This window comes from Bos grunniens, chromosome 17 (genome assembly GCF_055505025.1).
Source record: "Bos grunniens cultivar Pamir isolate PY7600 chromosome 17, Bosgru_T2T1.0, whole genome shotgun sequence".
Classification (NCBI taxonomy): domain Eukaryota; kingdom Metazoa; phylum Chordata; class Mammalia; order Artiodactyla; family Bovidae; genus Bos; species Bos grunniens.
Genome location: NC_141181.1, coordinates 5,803,938 through 5,813,064, shown reverse-complemented (window position 1 = coordinate 5,813,064; position 9,127 = coordinate 5,803,938). Strand labels below are relative to the sequence as shown.

At 47.1% G+C, this 9,127-nt stretch overlaps 1 non-coding gene across 1 annotated transcript; it reads left to right on the top strand.

The window, feature by feature from the left end:
- Positions 1-2,822: 2,822 nt before the first annotated feature.
- Positions 2,823-2,928, top strand: LOC147354963 (U6 spliceosomal RNA). Its single transcript, XR_015144945.1, has one exon. It is a non-coding gene; the product is annotated as a U6 spliceosomal RNA (small nuclear RNA).
- The last annotated feature ends 6,199 nt before the right edge of the window (positions 2,929-9,127 follow it).

Below are 9,127 nucleotides of genomic sequence, written 5' to 3'. Positions count from 1 at the left end.
CCAGGAAACCGGATGGTAGACCCCAGTTAGGGGTCTGGATTTTACTCAAAATCTGGCAGGAAACACTAGAGCCCTGTAAACAGAGGAAATCATGATCCAGCCACATTTTCACACATGTTACTTCACTGCAGAGAGAACAAACACACAGACACAGGAGTGGGGGCAGGAAGACCATGACAAGGCAGTGATCCAGGTAACAGAGGATGCCAGCCGTAAGCAAGCTTTCAGGGGAGGGGTCCCTGGCGTGGAAGTGACGGGTCTCTAGATGGATTTTGTTGGTGGAAGCAGGCATTTGAGAAGAGAGAGCCAGAGAACGATTTTAGGTTTGAGGCCTGAACAGGCGAGGAGGAGCAGGTGTAGACAAGAGCATGGCATTAAGAATTCCATTTGGACCTTTTATATTTGAGGGGTTCATCTCATACCCACACAGAGAAGCTGGTATATGGATGTGTTTACCTGGAGCTTGGAGAACTTTGTGAGATTTTATTTGAAAATAAATTTAGTCTTACTAAGATCACAGAGGACGAGATGGTTGGATGGCCTCCTTGACTCCATGGACATGAGTTTGCATGAATCTGGGAGATAGTGAAGGACAGAGAAGCCTGGCATGCTGCAGTCCGTGGGGTTGCAAAGAGTTAGGAAGAACTGAGGGACTGAACAAAAATCACACACACACAAACAGAGAAAACCACTATATCACACCGACCAGTCTCCAGTTAATTGCTTACATGTTGTAGAAATTCAGCCAGAGATTCTGTAGGAAAATAGTAACGGTTCTCTCGGACCACTGAGTCTAAGTTGGGAAGAGGGGCTGGTGGGTAAACAACAAAGTCCTTCTGTACAGCACAGGGGACTATATTAAGTAACTTGTGGTAAACCGTGATGGAAAAAAGAATACGCGTATGTATAACTCACTTTTCTGTGCAGAAGAAATGAACAAACGCTGTAAATCAGCTAACCTCAATAAAACTTTAGAAAAAAGAAAGAGGGGGCTGGCCAGCTACTTCCCAGAAGTATTTCCGAGAGGCGAGTGTGGGCTTTTTGTCAAAACTGAAGCATAGCTGATTTATAATATTATACTAACTTTAAGTGTACAACAGAGTGGTCCAATATTTTTATGGATTATACGCCATTTAAAGTTATAAAGTTTCAGCTGTATTCCTCATGTCGAACAATCCATCCTTGTAGGTTGTTTTGTACATAATATCCTGCACCTCTTCATTGTCTGCCCTATATTGCTCCTCCCTGCTTCTCTCTCCACACTGGTAGACACTACCTTGTTCTCTACATTTGTGAGTCTGTTTCTGTTACATTCATTCATTTTTTTAAAAATTTTTTTTAAATTTTATTTAATTTTTAAACTTTACATAATTGTATTAGTTTTGCCAAATATCAAAATGAATCCACCACAGGTATACATGTATTCCCCATCCTGAACCCTCCTCCCTCCTCCCTCCCCATACCATCCCTCTGGGTCGTCCCAGTGCACTAGCCCCAAGCATCCAGTATCGTGCATCGAACCTGGACTGGCATCTCATTTCATACATGATATTATACATGTTTCAATGCCATTCTCCCAAATCTTCCCACCCTCTCCCTCTCCCACAGAGTCCATAAGACTGTTCTATACATCACTGTCTCTTTTGCTGTCTCGTACACAGGGTTATTGTTACCATCTTTCTAAATTCCATATATATGCGTTAGTATACTGTATTGGTGTTTTTCCTTCTGGCTTACTTCACTCTGTATAATAGGCTCCAGTTTCATCCACCTCATTAGAACTGATTCTAATGTATTCTTTTTAATGGCTGAGTAATACTCCATTGTGTATATGTACCACAGCTTTCTTATCCATTCATCTGCTGATGGACATCTAGGTTGCTTCCATGTCCTGGCTATTATAAACAGTGCTGCGATGAACATTGGGGTACACGTGTCTCTTTCCCTTCTGGTTTCCTCAGTGTCTATGCCCAGCAGTGGGATTGCTGGATCATAAGGCAGTTCTCTTTCCAGTTTTTTAAGGAATGTCCACACTGTTCTCCATAGTGGCTGTATAGTTTGCATTCCATGGAAGTAATAAGGGACAATATTTGTCTTTCTCCGTCTGACTTGTTTCACTTAGCATAATGCCCCGCAAGTCCGTCTGTTTTGCTGCAAATGGCAGAACTTCATTTTTCATAGCTGGGTAATATTCCGTTTTATATCTACACCACATCATCTTTATCAATTCATCGGCTGACAGACACTTAGGTCGCTGCCATATCTTAGCTACTGTACATAATACTGCTATGAACATTGGGGTGCGTGTGTTCTTTTCAAATGAACACTTGGCTTCCTTGGGTCAGGAGGATCCCCTGGATATTCCACCCAGCAGTGGAATTGCTAGATGTTGCTTGTACTATTTTTGTTTCTTTCAAAACCTCCATACTGTTTTCCACAACAGCTGCACCAGTTTACATTCCCACCAACAGTGTCCTGGGGCTTTCTTTTTTCCACATTCTCAAACCAACATTTGTTATTTGTGTTCTTTTCTATGATGGCCATTCTGACAGGTGTGAGGGGAAAGCTCATTGTGGTTTTGATGTGCGTTTCTCTGATGATTAGTGACGCGCCTTTTCATATGCCTGCTGGTCACGTGCACGTTTTCTTTGGAATAATGTCTATTCAGGTCCTCTTCCCATTTTTAAATTGGGTTGTTTGTTTGTTTGCTTAATTGAGGCAGTCAACTTTGTCAGCAAGCCAAGAGTGGATTTCCCTGATAGAGGTGAGTTCACGTGATCAGTTGGATCAGGCTCCCAAGAGACTGACAAAACAGAAAGCCTGTGCTCACTTCAGCAGCACGTACACGAGAATTGGAACAATACAGAGAAGATTACCGTGGGCCCTTGCAAGGATGACATGCAAATTCGTGAAGCATTCCATATTTTTAGCCTATTAAACAGAGTAAAGTAAGTCAGAAAGAGAAAAACAAATACCGTATACTAACACATATATATGTAGAAGACAATGGCACCCCACTCCAGTACTCTTGCCTGGAAAATCCCAGGGACGGGGGAGCCTGATGGGCTGCCGTCTATGGGGTCGCACAGAGTGGGACACGACTGAAGCGACTCAGCAGCAGCAGCCGCAATGCATATATGTGGAATCTAGAAGGATGGTACCAATGGACCTATCTGCAGAGCAACAGAAAGGCGGACGCGGAGAACAGACTTGCGGACACAGGGGTAAGGAGAGGGTAGGACGACCTGGGAGAGCATCATGGAAACATAAATATTACCACATGTCAGACAGACAACCAGTAGGAGTTTACTGTATGCAAAGGAAGCTCAAACCAGTGCTCTGCGACAACCTAGGAGGGTGGGTGGGGTGGGAGGTGTGAAGGAGCTTAAAGAGGGAGGGGACATATGTATACCTATGGCTGCTTCATGTTGATGTATGGCAGAAACTAACACCATACTATAGAGCAATTATCCTCCAATTAAAAGTAAATACATTAAAAAAATCAGGAAACCTATTTGTTTACCTTGAAAAATACATTCATCTTACAATCATGTAACCAGTCATATGCATTCTTTCCCTTTGCTATGCTATGCTAAGTCACTTCAGTCGTGTCCGACTCTGTGTGATCCCATAGACTGCAGCCCACCAGGCTGCCCTGTCCCTGGGATTCTCCAGGCAAGAACACCGGAGTGGGCTGCCATTTCCTTCTCCAATGCATGAAAGTGAAAAGTGAAAGTGAAGTCGCTCAGTCGTGTCTGACTCTTAGCGACTCCATGGACTGCAGCCTACCAGGCTCCTTCATCCATGGGATTCTCCAGGCAAGAATACTGGAGTGGGGTGCCATTGCCTTCTCTGTTCTTTCCCTTTAGGTAGAAGTATATGGAAAACCACAAACAAAGCAAGGGATTGCTCGGTGAATTGCAATCAGAGAAAAAGAATGAGTTGAATGATATGAACGTGAAAGTTATTAAACTAATTCTGAGCTGATCAGTAAATAGCTTTTGCCCTGAGCCTCTTATGAGCGCGTGCTCACAGCCCTTCCCACGCCAGGGACTCCACAGATGCCCCAGGCACTACAGGATGCTTGTTGGGTGTAATGAGGATCCTAGGTCCCTGTTCCAGCTGTCGGTGAAGCCCTTTGTGTTTGGTTGGTGCCGGTACAATATGGGTTTTAACAATATGAGCTATCATCTCTGCTGAGGGGTCCCGTCGTGATGGCCCGAAGCCCCTCCCCATCACCTCCACAGAGCCTTCTAACATGTGGGTACCCAGCCCCTTGGACCCCAGCCTTGTCTTGGCCAAATCGGAACTCAATCCTGATGTGCTCACGATCTCAGCCTCCTTTTTCTGCATGTCCGTGATGCTCTGTTCGCTTTGACAGGCCATGCTCTCCCTGGGGATGCTCCTGATGTCAATCCAGTCAGCTCTGATCTCAAATCCATCCTGTTCATTTAAGGAGACGTTGAATATATCTCCTTTGATCTAGTGCCGGTTGGCTTTGTAATCCTTCTCTCAGAGGGAAATTACATTTCCCATTTCCAACTTCTTGGGGGATGCCTCACAGTCAAGCCCCACAGACTACCTTCCCCGAGGAGTTTAATTTTCATAGAATCCAACAGAGCTGGAGCTGAAAGAAACCTTAATGCTCATGGAGTTCAACTCTCCTGTTTTGTAGACAAGGTAGCTGAGGACCAAAGAAATAATGCTGGATTGAATGATTGTTTATAATGAATATATTATTTACTACCAGCCCAAATCACAAAGAAGACATTAATAAATTGAGCCTTACCGGAGAACCGTCACCCGCTTTTTTATAACTGTGTAAGTCTGATGACCTTCCTGAACACACAGAGGCCGGCACCTCCACAGTGGGAGATGCCAGGGAGCTGTCCAAGACCAGTGAGGCTTCACAGCCAATAAAGAGCCAGGAGTGGGAGTCCCAGCGCCTAACGGCAAAGGAAGGGGAGGAACTCAAGAAAGTATTGGCAGGGAGCCACTTTAGTAAATGTTTAATGAAGACAGAGGAGCTTCCCCAGTGGCTCAGTGTGTAAAGAATCTGCCTGCCATGCAGGAGACGTGAGTTCGATTCCTGGGTCGGGGAAGATCCCCTGGAGAAGGAAATGGGAACTTCCCCACTCTGGTATTCTTATCTGACAAATCCTATGGACAGAGGAGCCTGGCTGGCCACAGTCCAAAGTGTTGCAGAGTCAGACACGACTGAGTGACATGGGGCAGAGCATATGGATCATCCTATGTAACCCCTTTATTCAAGTGAGGAAATAAGTGATCTGGTAGATGATTGTATTGTTTTAGTCTTCCAGCAACCATTCTCTCTTGACAGCTGCTAAGGCACTCTTGAAACTCACTTCCTCCAGCCTGACCTGTGAACCCTGTCCCTCACTCCCATCGCTGAGACCGAAGCTCTAGATCCCTCCTCCTCCTTCTACCCCAGCCAGCGGTGAACCCAATAGGGCAGCTGTCCTCCTCCTCTTCTGGGACTCAGCCCACCAGAGCCCCCTCGCCCTGATTGGAGTGTTCCCAGCACAGCACAGTTTCTAGGCTCCTGCTCCCCACCCCACCCTCCCACCCCCCCACCCGCAAAGTGCTAGGGTGACTGCCTGGGTCCTCAGGCTTCCCATCTTGTCGGTGTCGACTAAAAACATGTTGAGAAGGCTTCCCAGGTGGCACAAGTGGTAAAGAATCTGCCTGCTAATGCAGGCAATGTAAGTAAGAGACGTGAGTTAGGAAGATCCCCCGGAGAAAGGAATGGCTACCCACTCCAGTATTCTTGCCTGGAGAATCCCATGGACAGAGGAGCCTGGCGGGCTACAGTTCATGGGGTCACACAGAGTCAGACATGACTGAAGCGACTTAGCACGCATGCAAAAGTTGAGAATTATATTTTACTTGGTGGACTTGATGGGCCTCAAGCCCAGGAACCAGCCTGTCAGGTAGTGCTGAGGGACTGCTCCAAAGGGGTAAGGGAGGAGCCAGGGTTTAGAGGAGTTTTTGCAACAAAAACCAGGTAGTCAGAACATCAAACAGATCACTGTTAAGTATAGAAAGCCAGACTTCTCAAAGTAATGAAATTAGTGCTTCTCTACATATGGAGAAGGCGAGGGTCTGGCCTCACTGAAATCGTTCCTTTGGTATGCACCTTAACTGCAGAGTTCAGCTCAGCCGTGCAGACGTGTCCAGCTGTTTGTGACCCCGTGGGCTGCAGCACGCCAGGCCTCCCTATCCATCACCAGCTCTCTAGGGCCAATATCTTGCTTTTTTCCATCCTGAACCTTCCCAGTGTGCATTGTTTGTTGGGGGCCGCGTGGGGCGGCTATAGCAGCTGATGGCCTGATGGCCACAGAATCCTTCGTTTACTCATATGAACATTTTCCATCTACATCGGTGTTCTCTCCACAGCCTCTCATTCAGTTCCCACGTTGCTCAAGTGAGCCTGCGTGGCTTCTGTGGCTGACAACCAAAAACCTCCAGCTGATACACTCCCCAGTCCCTTACCCAGGGGCAGAGTCGAACCCAAGTTTCCCTGAATCTCAGACAGGGCACTGTTACTGGCTAAACCAAGTCCTCCCGAGTCCATGTATCGAAATCCTAATCCCCAAAATCTCAGTGTGGGGACAACGTCTTTTCAGAGGTAGTGAAGGTTAAATGAGGTCATATTATTGGTCTGTTTATAAGAGAGGGTGTGAACGAAGACTGTCACCTGCCCTATTGATAAGCAAAGTACGGTGCAGCCATCAAGCCATCAGCCACAGCAGCCACAGGCCAGTACACTCAAGGGAGTACAGCATCCAGAAAAGTGAGACTGGACCAATAAGGTGACTCTCAAAGGAACGATTTCAATGAGCCCAGATTCCTGCATCTTCCCATATATAGTGAAGTGAAGAATGGGTTAGTCACTCAGCTGTGTCTGACTCTTTGCCACTCAGTGAACTGTAACCTGCCGGGCTGCTCTGTCCATGGAATTCTCCAGGCATGAATACCAGAGTGGATAGCCATTCCCCTGTCCAGGGGATCTTCCTGAGCCAAGGATCGAACCCCGGTTTCCTGCACTGCGGTCTGGTTCTTTACTGGCTGAGCTACCAAGGAAGCCCTGTCGTACATAGACAAGTGCTAAATTCATTAACTCAAGTTCTCTGTTTTTCTGTAATTAACGGTGATCTTTACCTGATGTTTGTTGCCCTAACTCCTATGTATCTTGGCTCTTCCCTTGCCTCTTCAGGGGCGTCCCTCAGAGCTATCCAAAAGGCTGGCTACCAGATTTAGGTCCTCAGCTAGTCCACCAAATAAAGCATTATTCTCAAGTTTTAGGTTGAGCTTTTTATTTTTTTTCAGTTCACAGCGGAGATTAGGACATAGTCACAGACAAGAAGGCAGACCACGTGAGGGCATCATAAGAAGGCAGCCACCCCCGAGCCAAGGAGAGAGGCCTCAGGAGAACCCAGCCCTGCCAACACTGTGATCGTAAACCAGCCCTCTGAGGTTAGAGTCACTAGGTCTGTGATGCTTGACAAGGCAACCCTGGCAGACCGAGGAAAGACTTGCCGCCACCCTGGGGCCCCTCTCTTTGGCCATCATGCCAGCTCCATCACACCCTCTAGTCCTGAAGAAGCTCAGATTAGCAGGCTGTTCTTAGAATGAAATTTCTTGGACTGGCTTCAAAAAAACATTCTCCCTGGTGATACAGACACTGAGAGCTAACAACAGCAAAGAAAACCACCCTGGCCTCCAAGTGGGTCTTTTTCTGCCTTCAGCTCTTTAGTAATGGACAGTACCTAAGCAAGCAGGAGAGATGGCTGCTTGGAGAAAACTGTATCATTTCCTAACAAACAAATGAGAATTTGGAGCCCAAGCTGACAAGGAAATTTATCTTGTTCTCCCAACATCTGCATGGAGGAAGGGAAGCAAGCAGATTCTGATCTTGAATTAGAAGAGGGAGGGGGACGGTCTCTAGGAAAGACTCCCTTTCTCCCTTCCACACTCCCTTCCTTGTGCCCACTCTAAGCAGAGCATCATCAGTCCCCTACTGCAGGCACATACTTGCTGAAGTCTTTCTTCAAAGAGAAGAGCTCTGCTGTTCCCTCTAGAGGGTTAGAGGGGAGTGCAGAGGGCTGAGCTGATGGAGGCCGAAGGGCTGAATATTAATGCTGGCTATCATCTCCCGCTCTTCACATAATGGGAGAAACTTTGCAGGGCCAGGCTGGGGCTGCCTCCCACAGCAATGCAATCTCCCGGAAAACAGAGTAGGCGGTGACAAGTGGTTTAGCTTCCACTACCCCAAGGCCTTAAATCATTATCCATCCATAGTCAGCAGAGGAACCAGACCACTGACTCCGATTAGGAGCTGCCTTTGTGGCAAATGCAAATACACACCACTGGCAGGCCCTGTGCTCTGAGCCGATTTGGGTCCCCCCTCCTTAAGACAGATATGTTGGAATCCTAACACTCCAGACGTCAGAATGCACCTTATTTGGATATCAGGTCTTTACACAGGTAATCAAGTTAAAATGAGGTCCTTAGCATAGACCCTAATCCAACATGACTTGTGTCCATATGAAAAGGGGACATTGGGACATAGAGACACACATAAGGAGATGGGGATGAAGGCAGAGATGGGAGTGAGGCTTCCACAGATAAGGAATGCTGAAGATTTCCAGCAAAGACCAGAAGCTAGGCAGTGGCCTAGAAGATTCTCCGTCACAGGACAGAGAAGGAACCAATTCTGCCAAGGTCTTGCTCTCAGACTTCCAGCCTCCACAACTGGGAGACAAGACATTTCTATTAAGCCTCCCAGTTTGCAGTGCTTGCTAGGGCAGCCCTAGCAAACTGATACCTGCAGGAAAAGCCCAGCCCATTGAGGGCAGAAAGAGCGGTCCCATCTCATCATGGAAGAGTCATCCACCAACGAATGGAGAAGAGGGAGGCCGAGTCCTTCCTTCCATCACGGGTTTGCTGCAACCTGTCAGGCTCCTCTGTCCATGGAATTCTCCAGGCAAGAATACTGGAGTTGTTTGCCATTCCCTTCTCCAGGGGATCTTCCCAACCCAGGGATCGAACCTGGGTCTCCTGCATTGAAGGCAGATTCTCTACTGTCTAAGCCACCAAGGAAGCC